Genomic DNA, 19,926 nt, shown 5'->3' with positions numbered 1-19,926 from the left:
GCTGTGCCGGGGGGAGCCGTTCCACCGCCAAGAAGGTGTGGGAGTGAAAGGAGTAACATAGATGTGTCTTTACAAAGAGACCGTGTGAATCCGTCCTTAGACAAGGCTAGGAATTTACAGGGAGGGAAGTAAGAGAAGAAAGTATTAGCTCTAGAAACTGTTACTAATCAACAGAGACTGTTGCTCAGCCAAGGCCCTGTTAAATTCCTGAACCTAGAGCAAGGCAGCAAAGACTTAATAGCATTAGGAATAGGTTCGTTTTCTTCCTTTTCCATACCAAAAGGGGGGTGCATATTAGAGGGGGGAATAGAGTAGGCAGTTCCGGCAGTCTGTAATTCCCGAGTACCTCAGAGGGTGCTGTTGCCAGGAACTTAGCAGAAAAAGGGGGCTGCGTCCCGCAATCATTTGAGAGACTCCATGGCAAAAGCCCCATGGCCTCTCCCTGGAGTTGAAGAATGTTACAGGACTCCTCTGTCTCCTTTTTGGTGGATGAAGAAACTCAGAAAGCAACACTTCTGCCAGAACTCTCCAAGATGCCCCCTTTGCTCCCAGTGACTCCATCACTGCCCGGGAAGCTGTCTTTTCTACCAGAGATGTTCGAGATACAGTTAAAAGTCGTGCGGCAGAGAAAAAAGGCAAGAATTGGTTTACAAGGGATGGCAAACAAGAGATACCAGAGCCTTTGGCCCTACCAATACTAAAACAACTCTGTGAAGAGAGTCCTTGCATTTCCTGAGGATTGGCAGAAGCCTTCCTCATGATGCATGTTGCTGTGGGTCTTTTTAGACTGGCAAAACGAGCTGTTGAAGGTTGCTTGATCTGTGCTAAAGCAAACAGCCGAGTTGCAAAGTAACCTGCCGGGGGAGGGAGGCCTTGGGCTGCATGTCCCTTCCAAAGACGCCAGGTGGATTTTCCTGAGATGCCCCAAGTGGCAAGGCTTAATATCTTCTGGTAATCGTATGTCAGCTAGCAAGGTGGCCAGAAGCATTTCCAACTGCTTCAGCAATGACAGGATCAGTTATTAAGGCATTGTTGGAACAAGTCATTCCAAGATAAAGCATTGTAGAAGCAATAGACTCAGATAGGGGAACTCATTTTACAGGAAAGATCCTTCAAGGGGTTTTGGCTTCTTTAGGAATACAATGGAACCTCCATAGGCCCTGGCACCCCCAGAGCTCGGCTCGGGTAGAATACAATGAATAGAGAAATAAACACCTTTTGAAGCTGGTAATAGAAATCAAGATGCCATGGGTAGGGCTTTGGACATTGGCTTTGGCGAGAATGAGGGCCCGACCCAGAAGAGAGATTCAGTTATCTCCCTTTCAATCGTCGTTTGCAATTACCCTGGTAAGTCTCAACCTTGGGGGGGGGGGGGGGAGGGGGGTAGAGGCAAGTGATGTATATTTAAAACCATCTGTGGCCAGGATACTGCTTCTTGTGAAACCCCTTCAACAGGAAGCTCAGCTGGCACAAGCCCCGCCTTTGGACTTTGCTGCTTGTAACATCCAACCGGGAGATTGAGTCCTAGTTAAGGGGTAGAAAGAAGCGCCAATGGTGGTGAAATGGCGTGGCCCATTCCAAGTGTCACTGACCACAGAAACAGCCATCAAGACAGCTGAACACAGGTGGACCCGTCACACTTGGGTCAAGGTCTCTGAAGCCTCAGAGATTTGCACATCTCGGCTGGAGGAGAAAGCCGGGAGGCCGTGACTGACACTCTGCAGGAGCGGGCTGGAGCAGTAGCCAGTGCTTCAACATCAGAGGAAGCCCTGCGTGCCTACCCACAGACCATCTGCTGAAATAGTCTGTATGGGCATCCCTCCTCTAGAATCTCCACTCACTGGGGGACTAATACTTGCGGCCATTGTTGTACGTTAGGTGGTTTCTGTGTCTTCAATTGCCACAAGTGGTGCAGAAGACAACGTGAAAATTAGACTAGCTAATTAGATCACACTATTAAAACATTTTCCTTAATAATTCTACTTTTATATGGTCAGCTAAGTTTAGGCCAGGAGTGGGAGAATCAATTTGCAGCCTTAGGAGAAGAAGTAGCAAAAGTTTTTAACCTTAGCAATTGCTGGCTCTGTGGAGGGCCAGGAGGATCTGAAGAGTGGCCATGGTTGGCTAGCCCAGCTGAACCTAAGTGGTGGGTCAACACCCGACGTGAGGTCCATACTAGGACAGGATTTTGGGCCGAAGAAGGAAGTCCATGGCCACTTCATTCTTCTCAAAAAGGCACTTATTGCCTAAACAGGACAGGGCATGTCTATGTAGGAAAAGGCGTTTGTCAATTGACTTTCCCTCTGGGTTTAAACAATTGGGTTTCGAGCCCCAATTGCCCTCCTTACAATTGTTCCAAATATCAAGGCAAATGCAATCAAATACCTGTTCGGCTCACTAATGGTAGCTGCGTAAGGTGTTCTTGCCACACTTACCAAAAATATTTGGAAGCCTGTAAAGCAATGGGGAGGAACAAGGGCTTTTTTGACCACCTATTTTTGAGCTGTCCCCACAAAAATTCCACAAGTAGAAGACATGTTGTTTGTGATTATCAGTGGGAATGGCAACACCCGATTGGAACTCAAAGCCTTTTAGTGAGTTCTGCTCCAAATGCAACCAAGCAGCTTGCAGATGTAAAAGTAGATGGGAACCCTGTGTGGGAGCTTGGAAATGCAAATACTGTGACCCTTATGGTGGGGCAACTATTGTTGGAGGACCGTTAGGCCCGGGAATCCTCCTGTATTTTGACCCACCAATTGATGGCCAAGGGTAGGAAGGCCCCTTTGCTAATGGAACATGGGCTTTGAAAGGACATTATTGGATTTGCGGCCAATATGCTTAGCTCAGGCTACCTCCAAACTGGTCAGGGATATGGTATATTTATTAGACCATTGTTCTTTTTGCTACTACAAGTTCAGGGAAATCGCTTAGGAATCAAAATCTGTGATGATTTAATTAGAGAAAAGCAGTCAGCTGATGCAGCCCTGGCTGGAGGGAGCACCCCAATTTGAATGAGATAGTTAGGTTACAGGCTGTCTCGGAAATAATTACCAACCAGCCAGCCACAGCTCTTGACCTTCTAGCTGACCAACCCACTTGAACGAGGAAAGCGGTATTTCAACATTGGATGGTATTAGATTATCTGTTAGCAGAAGAAGGAGGAGTTTGTGGGAAATTAAATGACTCGAGCTGCTGTTTGCAAGCAGATGACAGCGGAAATGTGGTCAAACAAATAACAAAGGAAATAACGCCAGCTCATGGACCTGTCCAAATGTTGAAAGGATGGTAATGGGACATGTTTGCATGGTTAACTGGCCAGCTATGGGCTAAATGAATACCATTTCTCCTCTTATATGCTATAGCAACTCTCATCTTTTTACCATGCGTGACACCATGCTGGGTGCAGCTCTTTCAGCAGGTGCTCAAGGGGATGCCGCTAGCAGCCATGCCTACCTGATCCAGAAATGCATACAAAAGGACAGAAAAGGATGTCACTGCAAATAATAGCAAAACCCAAGAAGGCTCCAGAAGAAAAAATTGAATCAATGGTAATTAAGGTTTGTAAAGACAAATACAGATCAAATTAAAAGAGGAGGGATTGAAAGGAGTGAGATGGATGAGTCCTTACAATCAGACCGTGTGAATCGGCCTGTAGACAAGGCTAGGAACGTATGGGTAGTGAAATAACAGAAGAAATGATTAGTTCTCGAGAACTGTTACTAATCATCAGAGACTGTTGATTAATCGAGGCTGTATTAAATTCCTGAACCTAGAGCAAGGCAACAAAGACTTAATATTATTAGGGATGGTTTCTTTTTCTTTCTTTTCGATGCCAAAAGGGGGGGTGCATATTAGAGGGGGGCATAGAGTAGGCAGTTCCGGAAGTCTGTATCTCCCGAATACCTCAGCCAGTGGGGAAAAGGAAGAGGGCGTTGTGGCCGGGAACTTGGCATCAAAAGGGGGCTGCATCCCGCAACCGTTTGACAGACCCCATGGGAAAAGCCCCATGGACTCTCCCTGTAGTCGAAGAATGTTGCAGGACTCCTCTGTCTCCTTTTCGGACATAAACCTCAGGCATCGTGGATTAATTTTCCCTAACGGCAGCGACCTACCGCGTGGTCTCCGTGCTCCTCCCCAGCCCCCCGGGAGGTGTAAAATAGTTCCCGGCGGCTCCCACCGCGCGTTACAGACGGCTGCGCGGCCCCGGGGCTGCCCGCTGTGCTCCCCTGCCCCGCCAGGGCTGCCCGCGGGCTGCGGAGCCACGTCGCCACCGGCGCGGCCAGGGCCGGGGCCCTTCTCGACAGCAGCCGAGGGGCTGCGGAGCGGGCGGCTGCGGGACGAGCAGCTATTTTATGCCCCGCGCTGCTGCCGCCTCCATCTAGCTCTCCATCGCGCCGCCGGCCGCCCCCCGCCTGGCGCGCTCACGCTCGGCCGCGCTCGCCGCCCGCCCAGCCTCGCCGGAAGCTCTCCCGCCCGGGCCGTGCCCCGGCTCCGCCTGCGGCTCGGCAGGGCCCGGCCGCACGCGTGCTGCGTGGCTCGTGGCACCCGCGTTGCGCCGCAGGCGACGGGGAAAGCGGGGCGGGCCGGCGCCGCCGTGGTAGCGCGAAGAGAGGAGCGCCCGGGCGGGGCGGCGAGTGGCGCGGCGGTGAGCGCTTCTGCTTCCTGTCGCTCGGCGGCCGCCCACGGCAGGTGCCGTGTGACTCCGCGGAGCGGCCGGGCCGGCCGGGCGGTGCGCGGCCAAGCTTTCGGCCAGCGGCGGCCGCAGCGAGAGGCTGCTGGCACTGCCCGTGCCGGTGGAGAGAGCGGGGATCCGAGGCCGGCCTTCCCAGGGCGACGTGGGGTGGCCGCCTTTGCCGCGCTGCCCTCCCTGCAGCACGTGGCCGATTCCGGCGAACCCGGCGTCCCAGCAGCGGCGCGGGCGGGAGGGAGTGGGGAGCGCGCTCGGTTGCCGTGCCGGCCGCTCCTGCCCAGCGCTGCGCTCCGCCGAGGCGTTTTCCCGCCCGTCCTGGGCGAGACGTAAGGGACGCTGAACTTGGAGCTTGGCTGTCAGTGGCAGCAACTCCCCTCCATTGTCGATGTCTTTTTCCTGCCCTCCGATTCAGCTACCTTGTGGTAGGTGCGATGGTGCTGAACAAGGGCGGTGTCTTGGCACAGTTGCTGGCATAGATGGTGCGAGAGCTCCACGCAAGGAGCTTTGAGTGGCATGTGTGAGGGTAGGAGGGTACGGCACCCATATGTGAAAAACGAGGTTCACTCTCCTGTGAGAATTTAAAGCGTTTAATATAAAGACAATAAGAGACACATAAAATAAAGCAAAGGGGTACCGGCCGGGTGCCTTGGCGCTCTGCCAAGAGCACACCTGATGCTAGAGGCGAGTCCTTTTTATACCATTTTTACTGTCTGTTCTTCATTCATATTAAAACTTTTCCTGGAGCTGTTCTGCATGGCCACTCCTTGGTTCCGCCTTTTTAGAGCATGCGTAGTCTTCTGCCTTGTGGTTTTATTTCTCTTGATTCTTGGGGTTGGGCTCGCTAGGCTAGGTAAGAGTCGATGGTAGGGTGGATCTCTTAATTCTCCAGACAGTCAGGGCTGATTGCAGCTTTGGGCCTCTTTGCCCCCCCGGGCAGAGTGGTGATAACGGCTCTCGGACTCTCCTGGCCGCCTGTTCTCCGGTTCTCCGGGCGGAGTAGCCTTTTGGCCCTTTTGTTCCCTGGACAAAGTGTTGATTAGCAGCTCCTTGGGCCTCATCCTCTGTTCGCTTGGAGGTTATCTTACTTGCTCACACTTGCTAACATTCTTGCTAAAGAGAGAAAACTACATCCACACAGCAAAATGCATTTCTAACCTTATATAATATCTACCATTATACTTTGCGAGAAGCCAATATAATATATGTTTATAACAATCCCCCCTTTTCTATTTTATAAATCATTTGGCTTGAGCAATAATTCTTTTTTCTTGGCTTCTAGTGTCCGTTCGTTCTTTTCACAGATTAATTTGGCTTCTTCGAGAGGGTCTTTTATATCACTTTGTCTTTTTAATACCATAATTTTTTGTGCTGTTCCAGACATAGCCAACTTTGGGTCAGTAGGCATTGCCACAACTTGCATGCCTTGAACTACGCTGGTGATTAGCCGAATAAAGCAGGGGATCAAGCAAGGGAGAAATATTAGACCAGCTGTAGCACATAAGAGGAAGAAACCTAGCTTCTTCCACCATTCTTTCCCCAATATGCCATCCCACCAGTTAGCAGACATCATTGATTCCCATTTTTGGACTGGTACATGGGCTATTTTTCTGATATTGTTGGCGATATCTAGAAGGGCATCCCCATTGTCATCAATTTTTAAACAACAATCCGATGTATTGAACTTCCAGCACACACCCCCTTCTTCAGCCAGTAAATAGTCTAAAGCCAGCCTATTTTGATATATTGCAGCTCTGGTTTGGCATTGCTGGCTGACTATTAATTCCATAGCCCCGGCTGTTTCATTGGTTATGATTTCTACAAGAGCTTGGAGTCTGATGATACGATTCAGCATGTAAATTGGGGTTCGATATCCCCAACTTCCATCTTGTGCCCAGGTAGCTGGCCCATATGTTTCTAATATTCGCTCAGGGGGCCATTCCTCATCTTTCCATTTTTGGAATCCTCCAATTAAATCTCTTTTATTTCTTTTGAAGTCTTCATAGACAGGTATTCCTAATTGATCTCCCTCTGGTTCTGGTAGAAGGAAAAACCCTGGTTGAATGATTCCTAGTGTACAACTCCCTTCCCAATGTGAAGGGAGTCTTGGGTATGCCCTTTTCCCACATATCCAAAATAAGCCATCTGGTGCTTTCCAATAAGCACCTTCTTGATGATTTATATTCTCCCAAAATTTGGATATTTCTGGGATTCCAAAATAAGGATTTTTTCCTACACTGAAAGAGTCCAACTTCATTATCGTATACACAGTCTTTTCCTTTTTTCTGAGCCCAATACCAAGTTGGTTTTTCTGGGACCCACCACGCTGGAGTTTTGTTACTCACTTTATACCTTTTACAGGGAGTGTTTCCTACTTCATTAAGAAAGTTTTTCCCAGTTCGCCAGAGGCATTCTTCCCCTATCACTGTTGAACTTAAAATCCACCCCTCAGGTCAGTTCCCCCCTCTTATATTTGTCCGGTTCCATTTAAGGAGTTCTACCGGGCCTAGGCTGCTACCTTTCCATGGCCATTCTTCTGCCATTAAAGCTCCTCCACAGACCCAACAGTTGGTTATGTTAAGTTCTTTACCTATCCTCTCCCCCAATTCTACAAACAGGTTTTTTCCTAACCTTGGGGTTTTTTCCTCTTTTAACTGTTGTTTGAGCTTTGCATACAGGTCCTGGCGTGAGGTGAATATAGGGCGAGGTTGCTGTGCTGGCTTTGTATCTTTACTTACCACTTGTTCTTTTACCAAATCTTGGACTGTTCCCCTGGTGGCAGCTGTGAAGCAAATCCATTTTTCTCCTTTTGGACAATTACTTCCTAGTCTGTTTCCACTTGTTCCCAAATTTTCTGTAATCTAATATTTTTCCCCTTTATGCATGCAAATACCTAATTTGGACGAGTCATAACAGTGACTGTTGATATGGATATGAGTAATAAGAAAGAAGCCCCGGTGTCTTTCCATGTAGAGCTTTCGATAGCATTTGTAACATGGTCTTGCCGGTGTCCCGAAAGGGACCAGGATAAGTGACAAAAGAAGGAATAACAGAGGTCCGGCATGGCTTATACTCCCACCTCCCTTGCCTATGAGGTTGCAACCCATGGCAGGTGTATTGGATCTTCTCGGTGGCGAGTACAGTGGCCAACCCGGTCTTGCCCTCTATTTCCTTGTCGCTTCCTTTGTAGCTTTTAGGCAAATTTCTTTTGGTACTTATTTTAACTGTAGTATCTTATCGTATCTTAGGTGTTTCCCATTCAACAGGCACTAGTAATTCCCATCTGCAGAGCAAAGTTATTACTTTTGTTGCTTATGATTTTGTCTGGATAGGGGGTTGACTTTGTGCTTGACACCTTTTACAACTAGGGTGTCGATGGTGTGGAATGCCGATTTCCCTCCAGATTAATTACTTATATTTGACCTGGCTGGCATGCCCCGTGTTAGAATGATTCAAACAGGGTATATGATGTGGCACTGATGGAAGTTGTGATTCCCCCCCTTCTTAATACAAGTCACAGGCTAGAATCAGAACATGAGAGTTCCCTGTTTGATACAGTCCCAACCCTTCCTGTTTGAAGTGAGAATATTCTTCTCCACGATGTCCCAGAATTTGTCCAGGGGCCACTGATATCAATTTGGCTTTCACTTCTCAGTTAGGTGTGATTCTTTGCATATCCCTTGGATTATTTAGATTGTTCTAGTTCATTGTCACCTGGCCTCCGTTTAAGAATCAATTTGGTATCACCTGGTTTGGATATTACAGTCCACTCTTCAGGTTCTTTTACAGGTCCTTTGATTCTGCTGGTCCTTTGATCCACCCTCGTTCCTTGGTCCGGATTGCGGCCTCAGTCGTCAGCAGTACCTGAAAAGGACCGTCCCATTGTGGAGTCAAAGATTGTTCTTTCCATGTTTTTACTAGTACCCATTCCCCTGGATGGATATTATGAATTTTGAACTCCAAAGTTGTGGTTTGAGGGATCATTCCTTTCAGCCGCAAATTTTCAAGTGTTCTGGCAATTGTGGTGACGTATTTTTTGACACTTACTTCTCCTACTTCATAAGTGGCTGTTTCATGTTGAGTGGTAAGGAAGGGTAATCCGAACATCATCTCGTAAGGAGATACTCCCAGGTCTGACCTGGGCTGTGTTCGGACTCTCAACAGAGCCAAAGGTAAGCATTTGACCCATGACATTTGAGTTTCAATCATTAATTTTGTTAAAGTTTTTTTCAAAGTCTGGTTCATTCTTTCTACTCGGCCTGAACTTTGTGGGTGCCAGGGGGTATGTAATTCCCATTTTATTCCCAAGGCTTGAGTTATTTGTTGTAAGAGTTTGGATGTAAAATGTGTTCCTCTATCTGAGTCTATTTTATTAACCATTCCATATCTGGGAATAATTTGTTCCAGAAGGGTTTTGCATACTATGTTAGCTGTAGCTCTAGTAGCAGGAACTGCTTCTACCCAATGAGTTAGGTGGTCTACTATTACTAATAGGAACTTCCATCTCTGTACTTGAGGAAGTTCAGTGAAATCTACTTGGATACTTTGGAATGGTCGCAGAGCTAACTCGCGGCCTCCTAATGTTGTTTTTCTCATTATTTTCCTATTCACTCTTTGGCAAGTTATACAGTTCCCAAAGATTCCAATACACCCATAATTTCTTAGAAAATGATCACACAAAGCTTGAGTACCCCAATGAGTTTTTTGATGCATATCTTCTAATATTCTCTTAGTGAGTGGCTTATTAAGTAACTGTCTCCCATCAGGGAGTTTCCATTTTCCAGATTGATCTTGTTCTCCCCCTATCTTAAATAATTCTTTTTCTTCTTCTTTACTAAATCTGGGGATTTCCAATTCTCCCCTTTCTGGGGTCAGGATTAACATAATTCGTTCGGTCCCATTTTCTGCTGCATCTTTGGCTTCTTGGTCTGCTAGATTATTCCCTCTTATTTCTGGGGTCATCCCTTTTTGGTGTCCTTTGATATGCACTACGGCTATTTCTTCAGGCAATTTTAATGCCTCCAACACTTCTGAAATCAGGCCTTCATGTATCAGTTCCTTCCCCTTTGAATTTAGTAAACCTCTTTCTTCCCAGATCTTCCCAAAGGTATGTACTACCCCAAAGGCATACTTTGAATCAGTATAGATGGTCCCCTTTTTGTGTGCTAAATGCTCCAGTGCTCTCTTTAGAGCGTATAATTCACAAGATTGCGCCGACCAATTTGAAGGTAGTTTTCCTTTTTCGATGGTCTGCATATTTATCCCATCGACTAAGGCATATCCTGACATTCTTTTTCCTTGCAAGCATCTGGATGAACCATCCACATATATTCTTTCCCCTTCTAAGAGGGCTTGTTCTGCTAGATCTTCCCGAACTTTTGTTTGGTATTGAATAATTTCTAAGCAATCATGTGCCAGGTCATCTTTTGGTTCTCCATACAGGAATTGGGCCGGATTGAGGCTTTTGCTTGTTTCTATAGTTAGACCATTACTGTCAATCAGAATTGCTTCATATTTTAATATCCTGGAGTCTCTTAACCATTTTTCAGCTTTTTGATTTAGCACATTCCGGACCGCATGGGGTGTGTATACAATCAGTTTACTTCCAAAGGTGAGCTTACGGCTCTCCTCCACCAAAATAGCAGTAGCTGCTATGGCTTGAATGCATACTGGCTAGCCACGGCTTACTGGGTCCAATAGTTTAGATAAATAAGCTATTGGTCTTCTCACCCCTCCCCATTCCTGGACTAATACACCATGAGCTACTCCATTTTCTGCATTCACATATAAGTGAAAGGGTTTTTCTAGTGAGGGTAAGCTTAGGGCTGGTACCGAGGCTAGTTTCAACTTCAGTTTTTCTAATTTATTATCATCATCTTTGGTGCATTGTATATTGTCTCCCCCTGTTAATTTTTCATATAAAAATTTTACTGCTTGTGTATATCCTTCAATCCATAGTCTGCAATATCCCAGTAGCCCCAGCAGTCTCCTAACCTCCTTTTTTGAAGAGGGAGGAGGGAGGGATAAAATCCCTGTAATTCTTTCAGGACTTAGTTTTCGGCTACCTTTGCTTATCAGGTGGCCGAGATATTTTACTTCTGATTCCACAAACTGTAATTTCCCTTTTGATGCCCTTAGTCCCTTTTCCCCAAGAAAATTTAGAAGCTTTATAGTAGCTTCTTTGACTTTAATTTCATCTTCTCCTGATATTAGAAGATCATCTACATATTGGATAATTTGTATTCCTGGGGGAATGGGGAAGGTTTGTAATATTTCTCCCAAGGCTTGCCCAAATAAATTTGGGGCCTCACAATACCCCTGTGGCACTTTAGTCCACCTCAGTTGGTTCTTTTTCCCTGTGTTTGGATCTTCCCATTCAAAGGCAAAAATATTTCGGCTTTCCTCTGCCAGTGGGCAGGCCCAAAAGGCATCTTTAAGATCCACCACACTAAACCACTGATGTTGAGGTGGAATTTTGCTTAAAAGAGTGTAGGGATTTGCCGTTGTGTCCTCTGGGGACAGTTCCCACTCAGCCCGGTCAGCTCGGGACACAGCAGGCAACAGGGGCCAGCCTCTGATATCGGAGGGATCAAAGGTCTGGCTCGTGGGTCCTTCCAAGGGACCGCGGCGATAAAGGCAGACGGCGGAGGAAAGGGGGCAGGCTCAGAGTTGGGTTAAATCCAGAAAGTTTATTGGCCCTCCGGACGGGGGGACCTCAACCACCAGGGGTGCCCAACCCAGAGCACCTGCAGATCGCGCGCCGGGGCATTTTATGGCGGGGGGGGCATGGGGGGGGGGGGGTGTACAGAACAACCAACCAGGGAAGGGAAGGGTGCGGCAAGCAGAACGAGGGACACATAAGGGAACCAACTATAACAGGGGAAGGGAGGGACTCCTTTCCCAGGACTAATCACCTGGCCCCCTGGCTAGAACTTTCCAGAAGCCTGGGAGGGGTGGCAGAGTGACAGACAGGGTCCTGGGAGGAGATAAAAATGACAGACAGGGTGATTTAAAGGAAACAGGGGGGGGTGCCAACTGGGGTACACCAAACTTACAGAACATAGGGGGGAGACCCGGACTGAACTAAACAAACACACTCCCACAGGGATTAGGAACCATAGGGTAGCAGGCCCGTGTTCTTTTGTTTACTTCTCTTAAATCTTGCACTAATCTATAATTTCCATCAGATTTCTTTACTGGGAGAATAGGGGTATTATGAGGGGATTTACAAGGTTCTAGTGTCCCATCCTTTATTAATTCTTCTATCACTGGTTTTAAGCCTTTTCTCCCTTCTAAAGATATAGGGTACTGACGTACACGAATGGGACATTCTTGTTTTTCAATTGTGACCCTTATGGGGTCAATATCTAGTCCACCCCTATTCCCTTCCCCAGCCCAAACCTCTCTGTTAATTTTGCTTTCATCTTCTTGGCTAAGTTTTAACACTTTGGCTGTCATTTTCCCTTCTTCTGGTATGACTCCAATCCCCAGTTGGATTTGTAAATCCCTTCCCAATAAATTGCTGCCAGCCCCAGGAACTAACAAAACATCCCCTATCCCTATTTTTGTTTCCCCTTCAATAACCACATCTTTAATGACAGGGACTTGAAATCCTTCCCCCTTTGCTCCTGTTACTTTTACCATATCATTACTCACATCACACCCTTTTGGAATATTCATCACACAAGTCCTTTCTGCCCCAGTGTCAACTATAAATTCTAATACTTCCTCTTGGGGGCCTACTTTTAAAGTTATCAAAGGCTCCAGATGGTATTTATCCCCCCAAAAAGAGAGCCCATGACTTTCCTATTGTTCTTCTGTGTGTGTTTCTTGAAATATTTTCAGATCCCTCCTCAGGTGGGGGCATTCTCTTTTATAATGCCCTTCTTCCTTGCAATAAAAACAGGCATCCCTGGGTTGTTCTTGGAATCTTAATTGTACTGAGGTTTTATTTTTCTCTTTTCCACCATTTCTGAATCTTGAATGTTTAGGAGTGTTACCTGAGGGCTTTAGATTTTTTTGGAAGGTACTCTCTCGCATAGTGGCTATCATGATCTTTGCTTCCACTTTGGCTTTTTCTTCATCCCTCCGGACATATATATATCTTTTGAGCTTCCCTTACTAGGTCTTGTAATGGTTTCTCATACCAGTCTTCTATTTTTTCCAATTTTTTCCTAATATCTGGCCAGGCATGAGTGACAAAGTTAACTCTTAGCAGGGCTTGCCCTGCTAGGGACTCTGGGTCTATCCCAGAATATTGTTTCATATTCTTTCGGAGCCTCTCCAGCCACTCAGTCGGGGTTTCTTCCTTCCCTTGCTGCCCCTCAAAGGCCTTTCTGACATTTTGTCCTCGGGGTGCCGCCTCTTTTATTCCCTTGATTATCAAATTACGATAATCATTCATATGTCCCCTCCCAGCTTCATTATTTTGGTTCCAGTTAGGAGGTGTAATGGGCATTTTCTGATCCCTGGGTGGACCTTGTTGGTTTTCTCTTTCCCAAATTTTTATTCCAGCAATTCTAATCATTTCTCTTTCTTCTTGGGAGAATATTATTTTCATGATTGATTGCATTTCTTCCCAAGTGAAAATGTTGGGACCTAAGAACTGGTCCAACTGCTCAGCTGTACCTATGGGGTCTTCTAATAATCCTTTAATTTCTTTTTTGAAATTCCTAACCTCTGTAGAGGTTAGAGGAGCATTTACAAAGCCCGTTCCCCCTCCTCCCATAGGTACTTCTCTTAATGGAAATAAATGAATTTCTCGGCTTCCCTCTGTTTGTTTAGCAATGGAGGGATTGTTGGGCTGCCTCTGAGCCTTAATGGCACCTCTTGTATTCTGGTATGGTGCTCCTTCGTTAAGAAGAGGGTTTATTTGGGAAGAAAGCACCGAACTCCCCTGGGGAGGAGGGGCAGATTCAAAGTCTGGCGCTGAAGCCGAATATTCTGTGGTGCAGAGGGTGGGGGTGGGGTATGGCAGTGAAGCCAAATATTCCGGAGCACAGGAGGTGGGGGCCGGCTCTGAAGCCGGGTTTCTCAAGGCAGGAGAGGTGGAGGCTGGAGCCGGGACGTGTGACGTTTCCCTTGATTCAATTGAGGGTGCTGGGATTCCCGAGATATACGGGAAGGGCGGGATCCCCGGCATGGGCGGGGGCAGGGCTCCCCCCCCGCTCCATTGGGGCGGGAGGGCTGCCGGGGGAAAGGCCCCCGGTGCGGGCGGAGGGGGGGCTGGAGGGGGAAGCCCCGGAGCCAGGGGGAGGAGGGGGGAGGCAGCTTCTGATACTGGCGGCGGAGGAAACCCCGGAGCTGGGAGGAGGGGTGCAGCTTCTAGTGCTGGCGGTGGAGGCAATACTTCTAAAGGGTCCCAGCCTTTTTTCTCTTCTGTTTGCTTTTCCTCTGGGGTTTCTGATAGTTTAAAGACTTTGGTTCCCAGAGGTTTTGTAATTCCTGTCCAGCAAGAAGCATATTCTCTCTCCTCAGGGTGAGATGGCTCTTTTGAATTTACAAATACATTTAGAGCCTGGAAAATCCATGCCTCATCAGACCCATATTTTGGCCAGTACACATGATTATCCCCCCCTTTGAAATACTAATTCATTCCTTTAAAACACCAATCTTCCCTGCTGTAAAATACTACCCACCCTTTCACAGTACAAAAACCAAAAAAATTTACTATAGCCCACCTTCCCCAAAAACAAAGTTAACTTCTAATTACACAGTTTTTCATTCACACATTCACTCTTTTTAATATTTGTTCACTCTCTCATTCTTACAACAGAATAATAAGGTACCTCTTTCAAGTCACTTGTTAGTATCCACTCATGGGTATGATATAATCCTTAGGATTCTGGGTGCTCTTGGATTTCCCTCAACCCAGCATTGCTAGCATCCAACCCCCCAACTTCTCTTGGGGTACTTTTAGGCCCTGGGTGCTCTTGGAGTTTTCCTCAACCCAGCATATGGGGGGGGGGGGGGGTAGCTCCCACTTTGCAACCCCTTCCCTGGGACCCCGTCCCAGTCACCCCGGGAGATTCTTTCACTCCTCTTATCTCTCGCTTCGTCTCCTGGCTGGCCGCTGTTCTCGCGAACAAGACGGAGCCGCAGCACTCAGAGACTGCCACACTCGCTTCGCAGATCTGGGGGCAACCAGCCCGCGTCTCATTCATGTGAGGAATGAGACAACTCTTAGTTAAAAATTAAAACAATTTATTAAGAACGGAAAAGTGAAAAAAAATTTAAAATTTGGGATCCTATGGCTCGGTAGATGGTATGCCCCAGGAGTGCAGGGATTTTTGATCTTCTGGCTGAAACAGCACTGAACCTCAGGTAGAGAAAAAGGGCTTGCAGTGCTAGGCTGGCCTTTGGCCGGCCCAAAAGCCAAAAAAAAATTACTAAAAGTTCCTTGATAGGAATACGCCTTCCCAGCACTGAACTCCACCTCAGCAAGGCTGGAGAGAAGGGGCGTGCCTTTCTCGTGCTCCCTGTTTTATAGTGTCTTTGCTCCACCCACAGCCCACCCACAGCCCACCCCTTCGGTTCAAGGTGATTGGTGTTTTCCCTTTGACAGATTATCTCTGTCCACCAATGGCTCATCCTTGTCAGAGGGGTGGTACTAGTTGAGATAAGGGTCATTAAAATTCAGGTTGCCATAGAGCTTACAGGGTAATGGCTATGGGGGCTGGGCTGTTTGTTGGAACTGGGGTTTTGAAATCTGCCTTGGAACCAAAGTACAAGTAAAAACACCTAAAAAAAGTACTAAAATACATCCAACATCTTAAAACACTTGTAAAAGTATACAGTAAACACAGGAAGGATAACTCTTATGGTGTACAAGTGATTAATGTTTGAAAAGGGATTCTAACTGGGGAACTTTTAACTGGGGATTTTTTTTTTTTTTTTTACTGGGAAGGGTGCAAACAAACTGCTTTGAACAAGTGAAAACCATAATCATAAAACTTGATTTGTGTACCTGGGCTGATGGGTTAATTTTAACATTCAATTTTAAAATATTTAACTCAAAATTAATTAATTAAAACACTTAATATGCAAAGACCAAGCACAAATAGGGATTTCATGTATGACCATTCACACACACTCATCTCCCGTAACCACCCACTTTTTCTTTGGACAATACTTACCAGTCCTGTTTCTTTTCCAGTGTCTGTGGGATTTTTGTCGAGAGCGCTCTCTTTCATTTGCTTTATTTTTGTGTCTTTCTTGTCCTCCGGGTATTGCCCTGCTGCCACCAAATCGCGCCAGAGGATGCTAAGCAAAGGTCCTGCCAACTTGGGCGGGAGGCGCCTTACCCTTGCTTCTTGAATCCTCCCACGCTTTTCAGAGGCGAGGTGTAGATCCGGGACGAGCCCCCAATTGTGAAAAACGAGGTTCACTCTCCTGTGAGAATTTAAAGAGTTTAATATAAAGACAATAAGAGAAGGTTCACTCTCCTGTGAGAATTTAAAGCGTTTAATATAAAGACAATAAGAGACACATAAAATAAAGCAAAGGGGTAACGGCCGGGTGCCTTGGCGCTCTGCCAAGAGCACACCTGATGCTAGAGGCGAGTCCTTTTTATACCATTTTTACTGTCTGTTCTTCATTCATATTAAAACTTTTCCTGGAGCTGTTCTGCATGGCCACTCCTTGGTTCCGCCTTTTTAGAGCATGCGTAGTCTTCTGCCTTGTGGTTTTATTTCTCTTGATTCTTGGGGTTGGGCCCACTAGGCTAGGTAAGAGTCGATGGTAGGGTGGATCTCTTAATTCTCCAGACAGTCAGGGCTGATTGCAGCTTTGGGCCTCTTTGCCCCCCCGGGCAGAGTGGTGATAACGGCTCTCGGACTCTCCTGGCCGCCTGTTCTCCGGTTCTCCGGGCGGAGTAGCCTTTTGGCCCTTTTGTTCCCTGGACAAAGTGTTGATTAGCAGCTCCTTGGGCCTCATCCTCTGTTCGCTTGGAGGTTATCTTACTTGCTCACACTTGCTAACATTCTTGCTAAAGAGAGAAAACTACATCCACACAGCAAAAAGCATTTCTAACATTATATATCTACCTTTATACTTTGCGAGAAGCCAATATAATATATGTTTATAACACATAGCTGAAGGCAAAAAAGGTCGGGGCATGTCATCAGCCGCAGTCGTGCTAAGTTGTTCATCTTTGCAAACTGCTTGCCGAGTTGTTCCTTTCTTAGGTAATGGGGGTTTGTATCAACCAGAACTGCATATGGTCAGTATTTGCAGAGAAGGCTACTTGGACTGTTGTTGAAGTGAGTGTAGCAGTTTCTATGGCATTCTGCACAAAAAGTGACAGGTCTCTCTGTGTTCCCCAATTCTTAACAAAGATGAAGTTAGCAAACCCCTGAAAAGAGGTTTTGCAAAACTTCAGGGATTTTTTCCTACTAGTACTGTAGAGACAACCATCGTCACCTTGTCTTTCCAAAAGTGAAGGTTACCGATTTTTGTCCAAGAGCATCAAGTGCTTTTGATCAGCGTTTGTGTGCATGCATTAGCCTTGTTCTTGTTCTTCCTTGGAGAACTTTTACAGTACTCAGATGATCTGTGTAGGCTGCAGACTGCAGGGGTGAACTTCAAGGCTTCCAGCAGAAGGGAGATGCTGTCCACGTTTTGGTTTCTCCTTAGTCTGAACCTTCAATGTCCAATAACGCAGCGTTTGGTGCTCGAGGCACCGACTCTGGCGTGCCCCAGGTCAGAGACAGTCCAGCTGCGTTACCTCCACGCGTCGCTGAAGCGACTTCGGGATCAGGAAAAGAGCTGCTTGCTGGGCTAGCTAGCTGGCTTCTCTGCAGAGGGAAACACGGCAGGAGCCGATGATGTCGGCTCACGTTAGCTCAGAGACAAAGGAAGAGAGAGGCTGTTCAGGTCTGGCTTCTAACAGGTTTAATGCGATAGGATGATGATGAGGTCGGATTGATGGGAATCCGCTCCTTGGAGCCTTGTCCTCAGTTTTATAGGGAATTTGAAAACCCCCTGTAACTATTCCTGAAAAGACCTGCCTTGCTAAATTAGTGCCTTTTAAGTCTTGTGTCCCCAGGATAGAACAACAAACTCACAAAGATAACGGCAGTGGATCTACGGGACTTCCGCAGGCCTTCTGGGCTGCAGACATCTCTGACCAAAGGCCACAGATGACATGTACCCTGATCCTGCTGAACGCCCGTCCGCCCTGGACTCAGCTTCGAGGTTTGATTGATACTGGTGCTGATGCAACTATCATCTCCTTCTCTGCGTGGCTTCCCTCATGGCCTTTACCCCCCGTGGGATCGGCCATCGCAGGATTAGGAGGAACCACACAGAGCTATTGAAGCGAACGGCCTGTGATGGTGAAGGACTCAGAGGGGCACACAGCTACAATTAGGCCTTATGTTACTACCACTTCCCTTAACCTTTGGGGACCGGGTTGTGTTGGCAGCCTGGGGCATACGGATTGGGACAAATTTTTAGCAGGGGTCACTGTGCGCAAGGGTGCACAGTATCCTACACTGCCTTTGCAGTGGTTGATTAACACACCAATCCGAGTCAGACTCTGCTTAGTTGAATTAAGGGCTGTTATCACGACTTTTCAACAATTCTCACAGGAACCTTTGAATTCGGTTACTGAAGCCGACTAGCAAAAGCTCGTATACAATTAATCAGCTTATGGTACCACAAAATTCAAAGAATCCTGTTATTCTGAATCACTTTCTCTCATTGCAATCTGCAGGCAAGAGACAACTGCCCTGGGCAAAAGTCTGGGTGTGGAATTTACTCACTAACCAGTGGGAAGGCCCGCGGGAGCTTATCGTTTGGGGTCGTGGGTATGCTTGCATTTCTACAGATACTGGGGTACGGTGGCTACCTGCAAAATGTGTTTGCCCTGCCCTACGGCACCAGAGGCAGAACAGGCAACCTCCAAATGATGACCAGAACGCCAACCATCCAAATGGCGACCAGAATGTAGATCATCAGCCTAATGACTCTTCTGATGATGACCAAGATGTTGACCATCAGGCAGATGGTCCTTCTACAAGCAGAGACTGGGATGGTCCTTCCACAGGCAGAGACTGAACTTTAAATTTCTTGTTATGGAGTCAGATAGGTAAAGCCTTAAGGACATATTTAGAATTAATAACTGATGTAAATTTCTATTTAGGATTAATAGTGGAGTTGTTATCTTATCAAACAAAAAGGGGGAATGGTAGATACAAAAATGCTGCTCGCGAGGATTTTCTTGCTATTTTCTAAGTCCGTGAGAGACTTTTCTCTCTCACAGAAGAGGTAGCAGAGTATGTAAACAACCAAGCCACCTGCAACCTTGAAAAGTCTTGTTTATGGTCTAGTAGAAAAATATTTTGACAATGGATGGTTTAGGATTTTAGCCAATCACCCCAAGGGGGGGGCTGATCCTTTGTCCAATTAGACTATGAAGAAAAAAGTCTATAAAAGAGTTTGTAAAATAATTAAAGGAATAAATCTTGCTGCACAATTCCTGCCTGCTGGATCTTCTCTCCTCCTCCTCCCTATGGCTGCGGGACACGGTGATACACCCTAGGGCCCAGGCCTGCGGTAATAGACCAGAATTACAAGTGAACTGCAACACAAGCAGCTAACACATTCCTCCTGTGATAAATGAGTGAACGATAAATATTGTCTTTCGCATATATGATTTTAACATTTAGAAGTGATAATGTACTATGTAGAAATAGTGTTAAGGTAAAATATAGGTAAGTAAAAACAAGACTAGAGTAAATTGTAACTTCGAAAGAGTGGTAACATGTTGGGAAACGTAGGAATAAACACATGATCATAAACGTCCTTTAGGTTGAGAAATTACAGAGGTAGAAACCAAGACATCTTCAAGAAACAAAGAAGATAAACCGCATGCATCCCAGGAAGTCTGTTATCAAAACTCACACCTCCCAAAGAAACTGTCAACTACAAATTAGGTTGGAGACTGAGGAGGCACCGGAGGGGGGTGCCTGCCTTCAGTTCTGGAGCTATCCAGAGGACCGAGGCGGCAGTGTGCTGGCGTGTGCTGGCGCAAGGGGGCAGAGACGAAGGGGGGAAAGTTGAGTGAAGTGTAAATTACTTTCTGGGTGAAAGGACTATGTTTAAAGAAGTACTCAAGTTCACAGTAAAATGAATGGAGCCACGCCTCTAGCAATATTGCTAAGTGCTCCCGCGCCGTGATATGCCTTTGTTCTACTAATAAATGCTCAATATTATGCTGCTGAAAATTCCACTTGTGA

The sequence above is a fragment of the Aphelocoma coerulescens genome (genome assembly GCF_041296385.1).
Source record: "Aphelocoma coerulescens isolate FSJ_1873_10779 chromosome W unlocalized genomic scaffold, UR_Acoe_1.0 ChrW_unloc_scaf_2, whole genome shotgun sequence".
NCBI classification, from domain to species: Eukaryota; Metazoa; Chordata; class Aves; order Passeriformes; family Corvidae; genus Aphelocoma; species Aphelocoma coerulescens.
The sequence above is the reverse complement of the archived record's forward strand: the minus strand, read 5'-3'. Positions refer to the sequence as shown.